Source organism: Scatophagus argus, chromosome 9, assembly GCF_020382885.2.
Source record: "Scatophagus argus isolate fScaArg1 chromosome 9, fScaArg1.pri, whole genome shotgun sequence".
NCBI lineage: Eukaryota > Metazoa > Chordata > Actinopteri > Scatophagidae > Scatophagus > Scatophagus argus.
This window is the reverse complement of record NC_058501.1, coordinates 19,195,277-19,216,281: the sequence shown is the minus strand read 5'-3', so window position 1 is coordinate 19,216,281 and position 21,005 is coordinate 19,195,277. Positions and strand designations below refer to the sequence as shown.

General features: G+C 38.8%; 1 protein-coding gene across 1 annotated transcript in view; it reads right to left on the bottom strand.

Annotated features, from left to right (window-relative positions):
• grik3 (glutamate ionotropic receptor kainate type subunit 3) overlaps positions 1-21,005 on the bottom strand; it is an 86,162-nt gene that overhangs the window by 52,641 nt on the left and 12,516 nt on the right. The window lies entirely within an intron of this gene.

Below are 21,005 nucleotides of genomic sequence, written 5' to 3'. Positions count from 1 at the left end.
CAAAGTTAAATGTCTGAATTATTCCTGTATTGCCTTCTTGAGTATCATTGGACACAGACCAAAAACACCATTAGGACATTTTAAACAAACCCATTAAGCATGTGTTTCATTATGCAGGGACTGATAAAAAAAAAAAAAGAGCAATGCAGTGCAAAATTCTAAACATTTTTTATTTGTTTTCCTTTATTAAATATACCTAAATATCAGATTGTCAGCTAAATGTAGAAGTGGGGGAAACAGCATGCTATACATAATTTCATATCGCTGTAATGGAATATACGTATATATATCAATACACTAAAGAAGAGAAAATGGTTCAAAATAACCATACAGTATCATCACATTTGATGATTTTCAAATGACACAAGTTAAAAAAAAAAGTCTCAAAACAAATTTAGCATCTTTTCAACACTGAAGCTTTAATGACTTCTGCCCAACAACAACAACAATTTCAGCCTATTCCTAAATATTTTCTTGTTATGCTCTTCCTCCAGTGTAGGTTGCAAATCAGCTTAAAGTTGCGTTACTGCCGCCAACTGCAGTCCTGCTGTCCAAATCACATTATGTTTCCAGACAGCTGGATTCATGAGATCATGGAAGAATAAAGCCTTTATTCTTGCTTTTTTTTTTCTAGACAAGACAACCTTATTTGTATAGCCCGTTTTTACAAGTAGTTTGTCTCAAACATCATAGCAACATCCTCTGCCCTTAGACCCTCACATCGACTAAGGAAAAACTCCCAGAAAAAACCAAAGGGGTGAAACCTCTATGTCTTAAGAATCAGATCCAGAGTTGTCCTTTCACATGCAGCACACAACAGAAAATTGTCAGTGTCAGATGCATTCCTACCTACTGGAAATGTAGGGGAGGCACCTGGCTACAGTGTGCAGAGGAAGGAGGAGGACTCATCTGTAATGATGACTGTTTTTGCAGTAATATCAGTACTACATGTATTTTCATAGCAAACCTTCATTTGTGTGAATCTGTGTAATGAAAACATAAAGTGTGATCTCTTTTTTTCTGTACATGTCCATCAAATGAACTGAATGAAAAAAAAAGGCGAGAGAGAGAGCTGGAATCCTAAGTGCAGCACAGTTTTCGTTAGCAACATCTTCTGACCGCCACAACAACTTGTTTTCTCACATCACTTCCTCCAACCTCACCCTCTGAGTGATCGTCACACACACTGCACAGCATAAATTGTCTTCACTGTTCGCTTTGATCCCCGACACGGACATGGCACCCCGCTAAAGCAGCTCCGTGTGGAGTACTGACAATCAGCCAACACTTTGTTGCTGAAAGAACACATAACGTGGGCACCTTGTGAATCGCCCATATAACAGGCGTGCATCATGTCGGGTCATTCACCTGAAAAACACAGTGGAAACACTCACCTGTCAAAAGTGGAATGATGATTTGCAATCAAGTTTCAGTCAACTCCGGGACTTGAAATTGAGGAATAGACTGTGTGCTGAAAATATTAACTGTGAAATATAATTTAAAATGGGCGTTCATTGTTAACAAGGCTTTTAATTGTCTGTTCAAAAATTTTCACACTACAAAAGGTCAAGTAAAGCAATCAGTTATGAGAAGCACCCACGGGAGCTGAAAGTATTATGATAAATAAATATTATATTTAAATATAATATCACATGGAACATGAGTGTTGATAACTTTTAATAAAACCTGACTCCATAATATGATTTTTAGTTTGCAATTAAGCCTGCCATTATTGCGTTCTTGACCTTGATTTAGTGCTCACTTAAGGCTGTCCATCATTTCTAATAATAATGTTGCTTCGGTTTTTCAAGCAAGCCACAGATTTTTAATGCTGTCCATAGTTCATTTCGTTTTTAAATGTTTAGGAAGCAAGAAAAGTGAGTGTGGTCGCAACTGATAATTATTAACTGGTTATCTGTTCGGTCCAACCAGCAGTCCAAAACCCAAATATATTCAGTTTATAAGGATATAATGATAATGATATTCTATTGATGGAAATAACTGTTAAAGATACTTGAGATATGATGACATAATAATAATAAACCCATTTAGAAACATGTACTGTACATTTTCATATACCTAATTAGCCCATTGATATTGACCATTAAGCTATTGGCTGGTTAATGTTATGATGTCAGTGTAGGGTATTCTGTCTTGCAGGTTTTGTGTTTTTGAATATGCTTAGAGTGAAATCATAGTACATTTAGTTGTTAAGGTGAAATGTAACGACATGTTCAGGCAGTTAACAGTAGCTCTGACTCTTGACCATGAATTTGCTTAGAAGTATCACAAGGCCATACAAGGTATCATAAAAACTTCATCCCACCCGGTGCAGAGAAATGTATGCTACCTGAGCCGATGGCATTTTCTTCAGCCAAATGAAAAAGGCAAGAAATCTCAAATGAAGTGAAAAAGGACTGAGGCAAATCCATACCTCACACTAACTTCACCTTTGTGTGCAGTCAAGTCTCAGTGCTTTTATCTGGCAGGCGTAATACTACTGATGGGCTGTTGAAAAAGAATAGAAAATACCCTTGCTACAACGGCATTTTGGCTGCTTAGCATTTGAGGGAATACACAGAAGGAGCATTATGAGAGCAGATTATTTATTTTGAATGAGAGGCAATTCGATAGCTGGGGTCCAATGGGAGAAGCTAAAATGTGTTCCCAGCGCAAAACAAGCGGCCGAACGGTGACTTGAGAAATCAGCTGGAGGGAGAAGAGCGACCAAGGTGCTGAATTGAATAATAACAAAAAACAACAAAGCCAACAAACTCTAAAACCTCAGAGCTGACAAGTTCATTACCAGCTGAAACCACCTGGCTAGCAGCTATTCTTATGAGTCTTTTACTAATAAAAGGTTTCAAAAATAACTGCACACGCTGCAATTTCTGTCTGGCCGCCAGAATGCTTATGGCTCGGTGTCAGATCAAGGTCATGTTTTTAATCCCATACTTCCCGTTTGTTTCCGTTTCATTAACAGGCTGCAGAGGCTGCAGCTTGTCCAGTTCATACAAAATGCATTTTGATGAATACGAAGAAGAGCTAATTCAAGATATTTTCTAATGATCAGAAAGATTAGATAAAATATGAAATATCAAAGCTCCTCAGAGGCAGGATGAAACTACAGACAAATATATGTAAATGTAAAAGATGTGCATGTGCTAATTAATTAGACAATAAACACAGAGCAGCTCCCATAAGAAACTTCCCACACTAGTCCTCATGCAGAAATCATACGGTTGAACTCTGTGTCCTAAAATTACATTTATATGCGATAATATGCATCAACAGATATGTAATGCATCCCAAATTACATTTTTTTTTTAACAACAGAATGAAAATCATTTCCTGAAGTATCTACCAAGATTCAAAAATCAAATACTGAATGTATCAGCACAATGTCTGCTGACAATGTTTGTCATTTGTAGCATAGCATGTACACTGGTAGAAACTAAAGGTTACTTCAACTTATTGTGGTTACGTTTAGGCACTCACATCCCTACAGGGAAAGAGCTCTGTCTTGGTTAAATATTGAAAATGTCAAAAGTGAAAATCCAAAAACATGGTGGGTTCAAAATCTAACACTAAAACCATAGTTGGCGTTTTCTTGTGAACAAACAAAAGTTGTGCTTACATTCAATGTTTCTCAAGCGTGTTCATCCTTAACAAACATGTTGAATGCATCTTCCTATCTTCCCTCAGAACATATTGTTTTGTCTTCTTTTTGGCATATTACCACCAACAACTGCTGATCAGCCGGACTGCGTTAAATTAGTAGCAGGATGTTAGCCGCACCGCCAGCACATTTGCACATGTGCATTTGTGTCCTCATTCACATGCATAATACAGAGATGATGGGGACCCACTCATAGAGATGTGGCGTCATGGCTTCATGGTGTTGTAGTGGTCAAAACCTCCACAGGGGTACCTTTAATCAAGGTGTCACCTAAATCTAACCACATGCAAGATTTGTGTCAAAGTCTCCGCTTTGTTTGTCCACCATTTCCCCTCAAAGCGTGTTGGCAAAATGCTTTAGTAGAATATAAATGTAATTTCTAGGTGACAGGATTGTATTGTGCGAGGTTGGTGAAAGCTGTTGGTATTTACTGCTGACAGCCTTGACACTTGGTGGGACCCTGCCCTATAGTCTGCAACACACAGAGAGAAAAGTGCGATTGTTTTCTTCTGCCAATCCAACACAGTGTAATAAAGACCATATGCCAGAAGGCAACTACTAAATCCACCTGGCCAATCTCAAGGGTGCTCATGGGATCAAGAGACCAAAGCAAGCATAACGCCTAGTCCTACAGCCAACAGTGGGAAGAAAGAGAGACTGGCACACAGGGAATCAACCATGATACACTTGCTTCCTTAAGGATTTTCGCACGGCACTAGTTTAGTAACAGTCACTTCAACGGCAGTACTTGAAACGTGAAAGTAGAGATACTGTAAAGCCAGTGAGTGGATGGAGTCAAGGACCTATTTTGCCATTCAAAGCAGAGACGGCCTGAAGCGCTAAGACGTTTGAAGAAACTTAAATATGAACTGCTCTACCTTCTCCATTATATCCTGTTACAGTTTTCTGAGGGGGAATGGCAGACTGCAGAAAATCAAGTTGTACAGCTGCAGAGCTGTTGTGCATCACTGAGTCCAGATCCCAAACATCAAGGGAGCCTCACTGTCAACTTTTAAAGGACACTGCACTAAATCATTTTGGGGTTCTGGAGAAATCCGGAAGGAATCGTCCATGAGTCATTACATGTGATGCATAATGTTTCAGGCACTGTCTTGATCCGTTAGCAGACTTAATTAAAAAGCTGAGTGACTATGCAATCATGATTCGGTCGACTCCCGAACCAAAGTCCCCTGTTTGTTTATATAACCTGGAATCAAATGGGGACAGTCAGTCGAAATCAAGTCATCACTTGGTAATGCCCTTGTGAATGCATAGCGCGCCACCAATGACTCATGAAATATGTTACTCCAATCACAGGTTACATCCACACCATCAATCCTCAAGATTAATTTGGCTTGGGAGATGAGTTATTCAATAATTCATTGTGTAATATTTGCCTGCAAATTAATCCTTATTCAATGTGACAAGGAGAATTAAATGATTGCTTACAAGGTAATTTGGACATAATTATTCTTCTTTCAAGCTATGGTCTACTGTGCAAAACCTACAGGGTTTATGTTTTTTGTGCCAGGTGTTGTTGTTAAGACAAAGAACCAGTCTGTATGTATTTCCCAAAAGATGAAAATAGCTAAGTTTAGACCAGAGCATATGGAAATGATGCATGTGCTCTAGATGTTGTTCATCTCCTTGGAAGAGATTTATGATTGGTATGATTCACAGGATGTAAAATTATCATGTTTTTGCAGTGTGTCCTGAAAAAATCTAGTGTTTCCATCTTTCCCAGTAAGTTTATCTGACTAAAATCTACTGTACAGAGGAAGTGCACGTTTGCCTTCTGCCCCTCTTAAAAACCCCCCTCGTAAAACCTCAAGAGTTACAAAACAATTAAGCTTACTCAGCAGCCACCTCTCTCACCCTCTGATGCCCCACACTTTGCCTTAATATCTCTTGCGAACTTAGTGTATGAAATTTGACACTAACAGCATATTTTAGGTGCCTTTGAGAGTATTCAAGCCAAAGACAATTAAGACATGAAAATGCTCAGGTCAGCATTTACTTCTCACTAAAAGAGAGCAGTTATTCATTGCATGTTCAGCATTGTTGTTCAAATCAAAGGGTAATATCCTTAGTGTAAATGTGTTAGCAAATTATCCTCTTTCAAAATATACATCACAGTCTCACAACTGACAATATAGTGCTATTCTACACTGGAGTTGCTGCCACACTTGTGAATTCAATTCAGACTGAAGGTCAACTTGATTAAGAGTAAAGTTGGGCAGGAATTAATTCATGTGCAGCTGTTAAATGTGAACTCTAATTACATGAGTCTTTAGAATGGAAACAGTCGCACTTCAATGAAGTGACCTCAAAGGCAGTTTTTCATTCACTGCATTTTCCAGTACAGTTGAAAGACTGAGTTACTGCCACGATGTTGCCACAATTACCGTTGAACATCAAACCCTCACATTGACATTTTAAAAGTGCAACTTGAAATCTGCAAAGCACAATGCTGGAAGAGATGAATTTATTACCTTAAATTAAATGGAACAGAGTGATGACTAACCATAAACCACACAGCAGAGTCCAAATATTTTTTTGAAGCCCACCAATTAAAAAAAAAAAAAAGAAGAAAAAAAAAGATATCAGAAACACTTGGAGTGATGCAGCCCATTCTACACAGGTTATCCTTTTTACTCACACCTGCTGTCTACCTGTCAAAAGCCTTCACTGTACTGTTGCTCCCCTCTTTCACTGCCAGCCCCCCTCTCTAGTTGAACCTTTTCACAATTGCAGGCCCCCTTATTGCAGTCTGTCAGATGCCAGCCTCAGAAATAGTGCACCACTGCGTTACAGTCTCTGCAGCTAACTGTCACTTATTCTTCCTTGTGCTTCTCATGAGAAGATGGAGTGAAAAAGCACCAAAACACACTTGGGATGGGAAGATATGGCCGAAGCTGTAAGCCAATGGTAGAAATCATTAAGGTATACACATATTGGAAGGCATGTAACATTAATATTGTCAGTGATGCTACAACAGTATGCTAATCGAGAATTTGAACGCAAAAGCAAAGGCTGTCTGTGTGTGTATTATACCTTATATAATTTATATATGAGGGATGGGCAATTATCATTCACTGAAAATGTTAATATTAAGGGTAATGTCTGGACCCCTTTTTCTTCAAAAGGCACAGCAGAATGAATCAGCTGCCGCTAAGCTGTGAGGCTCAAGCGATCTGTGGTGTTTCTGTAGGTGCTGTGACCCTATGCCCACACAGGAACCAAGCCCATGTTGAGTGGGACCTGTTGCTGCCTAATATAGGTGAACTAGATGTGTCCAGGCACATAGTTTGGACTCCACCTACGCTTCTGTCCTTGTGAGCTGCCACAACAGGTGAATTTCCCCACTGCGGGATCAATAAAGTTCATCTTATCTTAATCACGTCAAAGGATTTCCTCCTTTCGATCCTACCAGGCTGTGCTGGAGACAATCTTTTAAGGGCTCCAAAAGACAAGATGTCTCCTTTAGTAAGACCTAGTTAAATAAACTAACAAAACAGACTGGATCAATCAAAAGTTAAAGAAAAACATTTTATTCCTCTGTCTTCTCACTTGTAATAACAATCTTAACCTGTTAGTGGTAAACAATAAGTACATTTAGTGGACGTACTCTAATGTAACTGCCCCGAAGAATTACATTACAGCCCGTTTCACGGCTGCCAGCTGCAGCACTTTTGCAGAATCAGCAGATTCTGTAGTCCCCCACAGTACCACAGAGGACTAGTTGTGGTTCACCCTCATCGCAGTTTTCAGCCACTGTATGTAGCCATTTTCAATGACAAAGAGCACAAAAACATAAATTAGTGCCGGTTTAAATTTCCATCAATAGTAAGCAGACTCTTTAAGGTTCATCTATGGGGACATCTTGTATCTAATGTATAAAGAGTCATCCCAGGGCAAGAATTCCAAATGTACTAATTACTAACATATTTCACAACCAAGGAATGGGACTTAGCAATCAACCATATTTCTCTGAAATTGCTTTTTGCATTTTGGAATCTTGTATTTACTAACAGCAACCAACAATTTCTGCATTGTACCTCTTTAAGAAAAGGTGTTAAGTTCAGGTTTTACATATATTAAGAGTTTTCTGGCATTGCCTAATGGTGGAAGAGCATTAATGGCAATTTGAGTTGATATACAATGATATATATATAAAAAATAATATGGTGATGATATCAGTTGGATCATCCATGCCATACGCAATAGGTGCTACGTCACACCATATATACCCAACGTAAGCTTCCACCCAATGCATTGATCCTTCTTGTGGTTTCTCCCCTTTCATCTCCCACTTGAGTTGATGCTTTTGTTGTGCATGATTTTGGGAAAGTGCAGGCCGGCTGAGTTGATCTGTTTTCTGCATCAATGATTTGCAACAGGTCCACTCTCTTTTTCATTAAGTGACCGTGGGATCCCAAAGGCTGAGCAGAGCCGAGAGCAGAGCTGTTGCCAAAACATCCTGCCCAACCATCACACACATTAGCAGGCACCCACTTTGAGAAATAGCAGGGTTTCCTTACATTTATGCAACTGAACTGACACACAATCACACACAGTACCACATATACATGGGCATTGGCATGGTAGGTTTTCCACAACAGAGTCCAGTTAAATATGTTTCCAAAACTTTGTGCTGACCAAAAAAAAAAAGAAAAATACATATCAGATGGATCATCCTGTAGCAAAAGTATTTGGCATTCTCTTTATGTTTGGGGTTTTACTTGTTTTTTACTCTTTCCTGGTTAGAAAACTATTGTTTACAGCTTCTGTGCTTCCATAACTAGAGGAAATAACAGGAGGGATCAGCATCCCCGGCCATGAGGTGCCACCGTCTCCTCTCTCCATCTGTCTGCCCACTCTTCCGGGGGCTAATTATCCTAATCCCTTGAATCCAGAATGTAGGCTGGTGGCACACGCCTCAGTCCCAGGATGCTAGCGTTTTGCCTCCCAGTTAAAACGTGGAAATTAATTACCGCCTGCCCTGCTGCCAGTGGGAGGAGGAAGAGGCGAGACGACCACAAGAAGGGCTGTCCCTGGCAGGTGTGGGATGGTGCTGGGGACTTGTGTTGAGAGCCTGATGTAGGGGCCATGACTGCAGTTCAGTTTGTTGAACAGTGTACGGTACAACTGGAATCGTGTTAGGGATTTAAAGTGTCTGTAGACAACTATACTGTTGAGTCCATCGAGGTACAAATAGAAAGTGTTTATCATGACATTTACTTCACTTTTTAAGATATACAATGGCAGAAACAGAAAACAGCAGTCCTTATTGTGAATGCTAATAAAGTTGAAATGAAATTATTGCTGTTTTCTCCTTGGTATTTTGCTAAACTGTAGTTACCAATACGACAAGGGTCAAGTTTTACAGAGCTGCAGCTACTACAGCTAGGGAGTTTTTGGTTCCATCTGACAATGTTGGTTCTTATGTGATAAGTGCAACTTTTTGTGGAGGCAGGCATTAAATATACATTATATATATATAATAATATATATATACTTATATATTATATATTATACATATTGTAATATTTCTATTCCTAACGATGAAGTTGGGGGTTGACTGACAACATAACTAGCTGTTGCTTAGTTACATCTGCGATTTTGGACATTTCCTACATCACTTTGTGAGTTACTTTTTTTTTAGATTCGTGTTATGGTTAATGTACAGAATGATGCATTTATCACTGCTGGTCATTTGTCCTCACCAGACCATATACAGTGTATATGTATATATATATTGCTTGTGCGTGTGTATATAGATATATCTATATATAGATATCTATATCTACACATATAGATAGATAGCTATGTAGTCAACATAATGGCCACATTGAACAGATATGGGACAGATATCTTTAACCACTAACAGTGCATAACAAATGCTATGTCGCTTGGGAACTACACATGATTATTTCCTTCTGCTCGTTCAAGACTTGCTGCATCATCAATAAGACCATGCGTGTCATGCAGTTTAACTGGGTGTGAGTGTGTCGTGAAGCATGTAATAATATGATATACCGTATGTCTCCCTCTTTTGTTTGAAGAATGATGAATGAGGAAGTAACACAGATGCAAAACAAAGTGAGCTGAACAGTTTTATTTACCCATAAGTTTCATTCATACAAGAATTACTTAATTTTACAGTTCAGGAGAAACATCCTCCATTGCGAACTAAGGGCCATTTCCAAAATATTTTTACTTGATGTATGGCATGTGTTTTACCCATTTTCTTAACACAGCTGAGTGAATAAAATAAAAAATAACCTGCTAGATCTGTGAAAGCTTGCACTCCATTCCAAAACACCCACGTGGCCAAATGACACAAACATACTCATTCACGCTTCTACTTTGCCAAGGGAAACGGGGTGAAAAATATCACTATTAAAATGATATTCATAGTTGAGAAATTACAGTTTTTGGCATCCACAAAATCTCACGTTCTATTTTTCTCAGGGGGGCTTGCTCTCATTAACACAAGTACTGGTCTTGAAAATGAATTGCCTGAAATGATGCCAGTATCCAGACAGGAATTCTTATGGATTTACAGTCTATACCTCTAGGACCAACATATTGGTTTTTCATGTACTTTTGTACTTTAGTTCTTTTGTACATGGTAGAACCTCATACATGCACCGAGTATTTTCTTAGTCAGACAGGGTTGACCCCCTTCTCCTGAAACTGAAAGAACAGCAGTGGTCATATGAGGAATCCAGCAAATGAAGGCAGGGAGTGGCATTTGTATAACAACAAAGCAGGGAATCAGAGAAATAGTTATTTTCTGATTGTTTAATGGCCATTTCATTTGCAGAGGTTATGGAGGATCAGCTCACACAGTTGCAGCAATCAATCCACTTTCACATCCATCAGTGTCAAAATCATACATCTCTTTGTATAACTGTCAAAGCAAAGACATATTTTATTGGAAATCCTTGTATCTTTTAACAATCTTTGATTACTGACCATGACCAAATGGAGAGCATGAAGTGAGAGTGAAGTGGAGGAGAAATTACTTTGCTATTCAGGGCATAAAGTACAAATAAATATTCATGCACATTATATTTATTAAAATATTATTTATGGATAATACAGTGTGTGGAACTATAGACCATACTTGAATTTCCTATAGCACAAAGCGCAGACGGTCCAGTTATTGTCAAGGACTGTCATCCAGTATCTCTCTTTTCTGTGGCCTTGTGTGTGAGACTGTCAGGAAGTACATTTTATTTGATGCAATATGTGCCTGACCTGTGTGCCAGGTAGGTAATGGGGGTCATCAGTGAGCTGGTTGCTACAGAGATAATCAAATACCCAGAGCTGCTGAGAGAGTTTGCAGTGTCAGTGGTATCATGCTCTTTCCTGCCCAGAAAATGTTGTCATCTCTCTCACTTTGCCCACACCTCTCATTTACTGACCTTAGGTTTCTTACCGAAATAACTGCCACAACCAATTGGAATTATGTTTATGTATATCAATTGTACAAATGAAGTGCAAAAGGATAATTTTGAGGGATAATCCAAATCAGAAAAACAATTAACCTTTTCATGCAACGAGGTGTCAAACATTGCACACACGTGGGCACATAGTAGTGGCATGCATTATTGTTGACCACATGTCAGAAATTTCAGAATCATAGATCAGACTTTGTATGGCTAATGTACAAACAATTGCATTTCATATGCAGCAACACAGAGCAAAGCATTCATGTTTCTTGCTGCTTGCAATGTAAGTATTTTTTTCTCTTTTACGACTGAATAATCTCTGCTTTGGTCTCCACCAATTCCTGAGAAAAGTAACTTATAGTTAGAGATATGAGTTTGTCACTAGCTTACGCTGATGGGTCTACCAGATCATTAAGAAAAAGTTGCCTTTTGCAGCTGAGAAATGGAGCTTTAACTGCGATGAAATCCTGATCGCTTTGTTAGCATTCAATAACTGCAGTTACCATTAAGCTATAACAATGTTTCTCTGACTAATTTAATATTGTTATTGTTTTTGAAAGCATTTTTAATGCTTGAAACATATGAGGCTCTCTACATCATATATTGAAAAAATATCTAGAGGAATTATTATGTAAAATGTGCTGCTTCAATAGTGCTTTTCTACAGTACCTTTTTTTGTTTTACATATTATCTTACTGAATTTTTTTTTTACCTTATATCATGTTTTCTTGCATGGTGGTATTCCACTTAATTGATTTTATTTAATCAGAAAATACTGAAGCAGCCGTAAAAGAACCACAATTAGCTCATTGTTTCCAAATCTTTATGAGAGGCGAGGATAAGCAACCATGTGACAAGGAATGGCCGAGAGTGTGAAGGTATTCAATTCAAACAAACACTACACCGAGCAGTTTCACTGATTAGCATGCTTTCTAGCTAACAGAAGGAACTAATTAGTGTAATCACCTGCTGTACCACGGCACATGGTTTCCCATCGCTGCTTGAAAGTGAAGCAACTTTGTTTCTCCCTGAAATAGTGCTAGCTAAGTTGATTACAGTGTCTAATGACCTTGATAGAGTGTGCCTGTGTGCATTCACGGCTTTTAGCATGCTGCTGGAATCTTAACACTGCACTTGACTTCCAGAGATGTGATCCCACCTTCACATATCCTCATTAGGAACTCTTTGCTGATCATTACTGCCTTAAGTGCCTTTAATTGATAGTCATCTCTCACAGACAACTTTCCCATTATTTGCTGACTAGCCCCTGCACTTGTTAGCCTTACTGTTCTCTCCTCTCCCACCTTTCACCCATGACTAGATTGCACAGTGGTGCACTGAAACATTGCTTTCCGCTCCTTGGAAATCAAAGCATCTCCTGCTCTATACTGAATGATAGTGCTTCAGCACCTAGCAGGTCATTTGTTTCACTACTAAAAAAAATAATTTTGCCATAATGCAGCCTATGATGCCTCTGATGGTGCGTATTATTTTGAAGGTGAGTCAGATTAGATCACATTGTGCGGTTTGGTCCCGTCAACAGAGCGCCGCAGAGTGAACGACAGATGACGCTAGGTGTCTGCTACTGTCACAGTTCTCATTACTTTTTCCTCTCTTTCTCCTTATTAACCTCTCCCTGACCACAATCATCTATCTTTCTTTTTATCCCCTGTCATCTACATCATCTGTTAGTGTGGTTTCCATCCATCTCGCTATGAATCTCTGCTTGTCCATTCTGCCATCTCCATCAGTGACAAAAATCCTTTCCTTTCTGCTCCTTCGCAAATTACTGACAGTCTTAGAATGCAATTTCTCCACTTCATTCTGTTGTATCATACAGTATGAGGATGTATATCTTCTTCGAGATGTTCCGAACCGAACCTCCCATTAGCAACTCTCAATATAAATGATTAGCCTTGATTGATGCAATGGAGATCTCGAACAGCCTGTCAGGTTCTACAGTAGACTCACATTTGATGAACTCTAACTGGTGACATTTTAAACAAAGCACATCTGCAGTATGTCCCCACAAGATAGTCTCAGAATAAATGCATTTTAAAAACTCACATTACTGTCAAACACTTGCACTGATTTTCTAATACTAATACAGTATTAAGTGCATTTTCAGTGAGAGACTAATGCATTGGCTGCAAATGCATACAGGAGACCCTGTCACTGCCCTAAATGCAAGCATGAAGAACTAAGCTGCTGCTCTGAGGTATCAGCAATTAGTGCGAGAGACATTTCCGAACATTACACAGTAATGTGAATGTATATTTCACTGTATCCTTGCTAAAACCTTAAGAAATCTTCAAAATATCATATAGACATATCTTTTGTAGTATTTTATCTCTTAACAAATGAGTGAACAGACATCTAGAGCCAGCTCTTCTTTTTCTACAGCAGCAAGAATTTGGCAGCCAGTGTCTGACCTCGAGGCACGCTAACAGGCTAACGATACGCTAATGTGTCCCATTACACCCGATTTGCCAGGAGGGGATTCTTTTTGTTGAGCATCGTGCTGCTGGTGGATTTCAGATGGGCACTGTATAATGATGCGCGCCTTTCTTCCTGGCTCATAAAAGATACAAGAAGTAGTCCTGCTGAGAGTCATTAGGAGGGCCATTTACACTGTGCTTTTCTTATTCACACACTTTTTTTTGTGGTCTTTGAAGAGAGCCACAAGGCTATACAGACATCCTGAAAATGAAACGTGAGCCGCCACTCGGCCTGAAAATACTTCTTGTGAAAGACTACTAAATAGCTGTTCAGTTTTGGCCATTATTACCAAAACCAGCATTTGAGGTTAAAGCTTTCAAAACAGGCTAACCAAATAAATAAATAAAAAATTAAAGCACTTACACCCCCCCCCCCCAAAAAAATCGAATTGTGCACCACGGATGAGGGTGGTTTGGCTTGCATTTGCAGAGCATGAAACACAAATTAGCATGGTGTGATGCAAGCAAGTGGGAGAAATCACATAGCATTTTCTCCTCTCTATGGCCTTACTATTACCATTCTGTCAACAAATTGAATTCAAGGCTAATTTGAATTGCACCACCATATAACCTCTTACTTATTCATTGCTTTTCTCTCCCCCACATACTATTAAATCTAATAATTCTCTTTTTTTTAGTACAGCAGCATCCATGCAGTGTGATTCCATGCTACCCAGTGCGTGCTACCCAGTGAAAAGAAAAAATCAAATGAAAATCACGGTCACATGATTATTAACACCATCGTTTTTATCTTGGATCCTATTTTGCAATGATTTTCCCTCATACTGACATCTACTTTGTTATTTGCAACTTTTTTCTTGGTGTGTGTGGGCCAGTGGATCTGAAATAAGTAAACTCAATCCTCTGTACAGTATATATGTATGATATTCTAATCACAATAACGGATACATTTTTTTCTGGATAACCAATTGGACGATTTTTCAGTAGATAAAATAACCAGAAATGTCTGTCATTGACTGATTTGAAAAATTAAATTAATCTTAATCATAAGTCTGTACCCAATCACAAAGATACAATATTGTCATGAAGCGGTCTCATTCATTTGCTCCAAAATATTAAAGGACCAGCTACCACAGCATAAATGTTGTGGTATATTTTGACAAATTTATACAATCTGAAAATATATTTTGTTACACTGGGCATCTGGCTGTATTTTTTGCATTAAAAAAAGAGGTTGTTAAGTTACTCTTTCATGAGTTTGATTAATTTCTAGGTCCTCTACTAATTCAGTTGCTCAGATGCCATTTGGGCTGAGCTGTCTCCTGGTGGAAAACTATGAAGTGTAACATTTACATTTTTATCTTTGTATTGTAATCTGAGGCATTACAATATTAGGTAACAACTATCTGTGTATTCATAACCTTACTGAACAGATGGTTTGGGGATAGAAAGGGAAATAGCATCAAGGCGAAACAAAAATGGACTTACATGTGCTTTAACAAATTATACAGCCAAAAAAAGCTAGTAATTCATAATTAATACCTTATTTGAAGATTCCTTTTGATTCTGCTGAACCAGAATGTTGGTGAGAGCCCTATGCAGCCCCTTACTGACGGGTAATTACTCCATTACAGTGATACATCTAAAATCTGTCCACTGTTTACTCTGTGCTTGCCCTCTCACATTAGGCTGTCTGCTATGCTTGACAAGAAAATTATGAAAGAGGTTGGGCATGGCTGAGATTTGTGTGTGTGTGTGTGTGTGTGTGTGTGGTGATGGTATTAAATGGGGCTGTGATATTTGCCACTACAGAACCAATCAAGTTTCTATAATGGATGACTTGTCATATTCATCCCTGCCTGATATGAGGATATAGCCTGGAAAACACAAATGTTTTATCTGAGCAAGGGTGTGTGTGTGTGTGTGTGTGTTTGGCTGAAAAAAGAAGGAGCAGACAGAGAGATGGGTAATGGGCATGCTGATACAGTGTGCATGACGTAATTTTTGGACAAATTTCACTTCACATCAACACACCCTGTGATCAAATGCTGATCATGAACTTGGTATGAAATTTACAGACACCCCTTTTCAATTACACACTGTCAAAGGACATGACAACCATGAGGTGATATGAGAGAGAACATAATGCAAACCCCTTTGTTCATTGAGGAGAAAGTAGAGCGAAGAGCAGTATCACTTTCTCTTATTATATTTGAGCAAACTTTGTGCTGATTACATTTGGAGGTACACTGACATCACTCTGACAGAAATTTAATTGAAGGTCAATTCTCCAAATTGTGTGTTCAGTGGAGTTGTGCAGGCCGAAACAGTGGGTGTAATTATGCTTTAATATTAAATGTTATCTGTTTAAGAGATAGGGCCCATTTCCCACTCCTGCACTTATTCAGTTCAGAAAACAAACAGCTTGCATATTTTCCTGACCTGGAGAATACGCACATAATGTGTGGTAACTCCAACCTCTGGACAAGTTAATCACAATACCAGCATGCCAACAGCTACCTAGTGATTCTCACATTCCTTGTAGCTTCAAAAAGTTTATGAAATTAAAATGTTATCTGGGAAACAGTAGGTAGGGCAGTACTGTATGTGCATCAACAATGACCTTTTGCATTGGACAGTACAAGGTCATGGTGCACACTATCACCACCAGGCAATTGCTTTTGTACTTCAACATGTGGTCAGCCCCGTGGGTTTGCAACGAGGAAGAGGCCACCACGGATATAGCCTGAAGGAGTTCTTATCTCACTTGCAAAAACCACAATAAAGATGCCCTTGAGCATGGCATTTAACTAAGACTTGCATCCTAAAGGTATTTTTTTGTTAAAATTTTTGTTTGTTGGTTTGTTTGTTTCAATAGCTGACAAACATTGTTTAGAAAGCATACAGACCTACAAAGTCTTTGTAATAAATTAAAGGTAGCCTGTTCAGTTTTTGACCACTAGTGGTGCTATGGAGCAGTTTTTAATTTTGTGTGCATGTGACATTCTATTGGCATTAGAGTGGTAGTGGCAAAACATAAAATCCTGTCAGCTTTAAGAGGCACTAATAGAAATATTTAACATATTTAAGGGAAAAAAAACTAAAAACAAAAAAACAGAGAAGATGAGCGAGAAAGAGTGATTTAAAAAAAAAAAGTTTTTTTTTTTAGAAAACATTACCTCAGCTGAAAACATACAAGCATAATATGACTGGCAATGAAACTGTTGTGTTGATGAAAAATGGCTTTACAATTGTTTTGTGAAGAAGGAAATGCCAACCAAAGCATCTTTTCCCCTCCTTCTGTAACATCAGTGGAAACAACTGTTTTCAGCATTGCATCAGCTCCATCATTATCTGGCCTTTGATTTTCAGCCGCATTTAGATGCTCCAGTTAAGTGATCTGAGCATGCGGCACTGACAGACTCTCTGCCACGATGCTGATTTCTTTCAGAGAGAGAATATGGAGTTGCATGTCTTCTCAGGCACAAGCAACCAGCTACAACTTGTCAACAAATGACATGCCTTTGAACTGAGAGTAGTGAATCTGTCTCCAGCAGTGACACATCACCAGGAAGGTGTGCATCTTTTCATAATATTACATATTATTCAACCCATAAAGCAGGAGTACACTGAAGGTGGACACTGGACTGTGGAGTCAAAGTTTATCCTGTTCCATCAGTACGCGAAAAGCTTCCACTATTTGTTGCCACTCTGAGAATACTGTGTATTCAAAGGTACAGTAATACAGTATAACTTTATGATAATCTGTTTCATAGATATTTTCACAATTCTGAATCATATTAGGCAAAACATCAAACAACCAATATGTTACTAAGTTTAGCAACACCCTTTAGCCTTTTTATCAGTTGCAGCTAACATAGGCCACAATTGTTCTGGTGTTATGTTTGGGCCATAAACGAAGCCAAAACATTTTGAAAGCATGAACCACATTTATTTTGACAATACCATTTGATAGAAATAACAAGATATTTTGTTGTTTCATAGCTTGACCTAATGCCTACTGATACCCATCAACATTTCTGAAGGAAACAGACTTGATGTTTTCGCATCGGCTCTGCTCTGAGCTGTAATGAGGTCTGATGCAGTTGAGCATATGTTGATGCAAATACAATATTGTTGCAGCTTCTTGTAGGCTTAGTCATTGATGTCAGTGATTGCTTACTCTTAAGTTTATGCACACACACACAGGAGGAATGATACAACTTTAACACAAATAGAGTTTTGCTCTTTATATCAATTTATACATCATGACATCCAAATGGTCACTATGTCACCAAACTTTCAGAAACACCCATTTCACAATGATGAACAGCAGTACTCTACAATGAATAAAAAAAAATGGAATCAAAAAGTGGAATTGAAAAAGCATGTTTTAAAAACTGGACACCAATTTCCAATTTGGAACCTTACACCTTACTAAGTATTATTCACCGACACAGACCGGTACTGACCGTTACTGATGTGACAAAGCTCTGTGAACAGTGCTCTACTGTTAGTTCTTGTCATATCTGGATTTGTGCAAAGTTTCCCAAGTGTTTTCCTCATTCCCTTTGGTCAACAAAAAAAGTTTACCCTCAATTGTTCAAACAGAATGTACAGAAGCTTAGATTGATCAGTAGCTGTCAACACTCAAGCTCAACTCTTACCTCACTGTGCTTCTGGATGTGCCTCCAAATGAATAACTATTCTGAAAATGCAGTGACAGTAATTCAAAATGGCAGCCTTACAAGCAATACAGAGTTTGTGCAGTAAGAGTAAAAAATGTTTCAAGTGTCAAGATTTTCATCAAAATCATCAGATCACTAAATGTGCTCCGATGCTTCCCCTGCCAATTAAATAACACACAATGTTCAGATGTTTCACACAAAGAGGTATGAAAAGGGCAACAAAATCAAACTAAGAGCTGTTAAATTGATCCCCATGCATCACTGCCATGATGTAAATCTAACCAAAACAAGCAAAATAGAAAACACTGAAGTTCCACAGTCTGTTTCTTGCAAAAATACAATACTACCACTTACTGTACCACCAATATTGTTCTGTTGATACAAACAGACACCCGAAGACAGTTTGTACAAACCAATGTGTCATTTTTACCCTGGTTACAGAAATCTTTAGGGACCCTTGACAAAGCCAGGGGCCCTTCTGATGCACCGCAAATACTTTGACTCATTTCCTCACTGAACGAATGTGTAATGTTGCGACAAGCCACTCATCTGCTACAACCCTCTACTTCTTATGTAAATGCTTGCGCTGAATATGATGGCGGATTTACTTTTCAATACAAGTCTCCTCTGGCACTGTAAAGTCTATCAAATGGTACAAGGTTGACATTGAGTCCTATTTCATTCAAGAGCTGTGACACTATAATATCTCACAAAGAAAAGTCATGTTTTATGCTCCAGGTAAGCACGTGGCAGGTAAAATCACAACTGCTGAATGAAGCAATTGTGCCACGGTATACAGTAGATTACACAAAACAGAGGAGCGGGAAAAAGCCAGTGCACAAGTAAGCCACTGAAGACCATGCTTTTATTTCTGGAATGTGGAAAATAAGAATAAATGATGGAAAATGCACCCACAAACACTACTGAGAAATTTTATCCCAAGCTTGACAACAGGAAAAAGGCCTGTTTTGTGAGTAAAAGTCTTCACTTGAATAAGCCTGTGGCTGCAGCCACCACTTTTTATTGGTGGAAAATGAGATAAATGTTGGCATGCAGTTAAATGCAACTGCACACGTCACAGACAGCGATTGAGATTTTCTATAAATCGTGGCAGTCGTCCTTTATATCTGAAGTTTTATTTTGTAGGTACTGTGTGAGTCTTGAATATCTGGAATAGCTTGCAGGAGCTAAATCAGTAGCGAAATGTCATTTCATGTGTCTTGGCTGAGTGAAAAGCAGCTGCTGAGCTGAGTGACTGGAGGTCATCTCAGCTATCTGGTGAGTGGAAATGACATGGCAGACATGCTGGGCCTTTCACCAGTGGCAAAAATAATAAATAGGTACCCTTCAAGGTTGTGTACTTAGCCCCATGCTGTGTTCCCTGTACACGCAAAACTTTGTGCTCCAACTCCATTCTCAAGTTTGCTTCCGACACAATAGTGTTGAAGCAGATGACCTGTCGCTATGGTGCAAGGCCAACAGCTTCTTACTGAAGGTCAGCAAAACCAAAGGCAAGAGAAGAAAAAAATCATACCCATGAGAACTGACAGGACACTTAGGGCTAGGTTAGAAATCTGGGAGTCCACATCATTAAGAATCTGACATGGTAGACAGAGACTGATATCTTGGAGAAAAAGACTATACCTTTACCACCTCAATCAACTTAAGACAGTTTGCAAGGGGGTCCTAAAGAACTTCTGGTGTTGTGCTGAGGAAAGCATCCTAACAGGAGGTATTACCACCACAGAGCCCTGCAGTGAGTGATTCACTCAGCTGAGCATACCAACAGATCTCCACGCCCAACTCTGCAGGACTTTATCCACACTACCCCTGCAATAGACAACTCCAGCATCTGCACTCAGGCAGACACCTCTGTATCGACAAGTCCAACAGAAAGAAACTCAGAGAAATCTTCCTCCCTGAGGTTAACTCTGTACTCTGTCCTGGTATCTTTGCTCTTGTCTAGCAATGTCCTCTGCAAATCTTTTATTCTTCTCTTTTAGTTTAGTCTGCTTAAAAATTGTGACATGACATGCACTGAATTATTATCCTTTATATTTGTGTCTTTTGACGTTTATGTACTGTATGTTACAAATAAAGCTTTGAATCCTTGAATGCCCATGAAGTGGTCCTAATCAATAGTTGTCCTGTGCAGGGTCCAAACACTTCAGACTAATGTCAGCCAGTGTATCACAGACCTGATTACCACAGCATGGGCTCAAGTCTTAACTTCAAGAAATTCAAGTGTCACCAGAGGCTGACCGTAAGACATAAAAATAATAAATGCAGTTTATGATTTGGTGAGTTCCACACCTCAGGCAGTTCACCTACATAAGGTATATGAATCAATAACTCTGGTTAGAACCAACAGAATTCTCTGTTTTGACTGTTTTCAATCATGTCTACGTCAGTGACTATAAATGCCACGATGGTAATTCTTTTCCAGTTGTCTTACTAAAAAAAAAGACATTAGCTGGCAGACAGCAAGGGAGACCTGAAGAAGCTCCCCTTGGCATAAATGTTGTTACAACCTCAAGTACAATTGAATATGCATTTCTATATATGCACGACTTTCCTTTGTCCGGCATGTGTAATGAACCTTTTCCATTCATTGTACAGTACAGTGTGACTGAGGTTTTATTTCTAAGCCTCAGAGAAATGGCTCACTTTAAGAATAACTAGATGTGCAATGCACTGAATGTCTCAACGAGCTTTACTG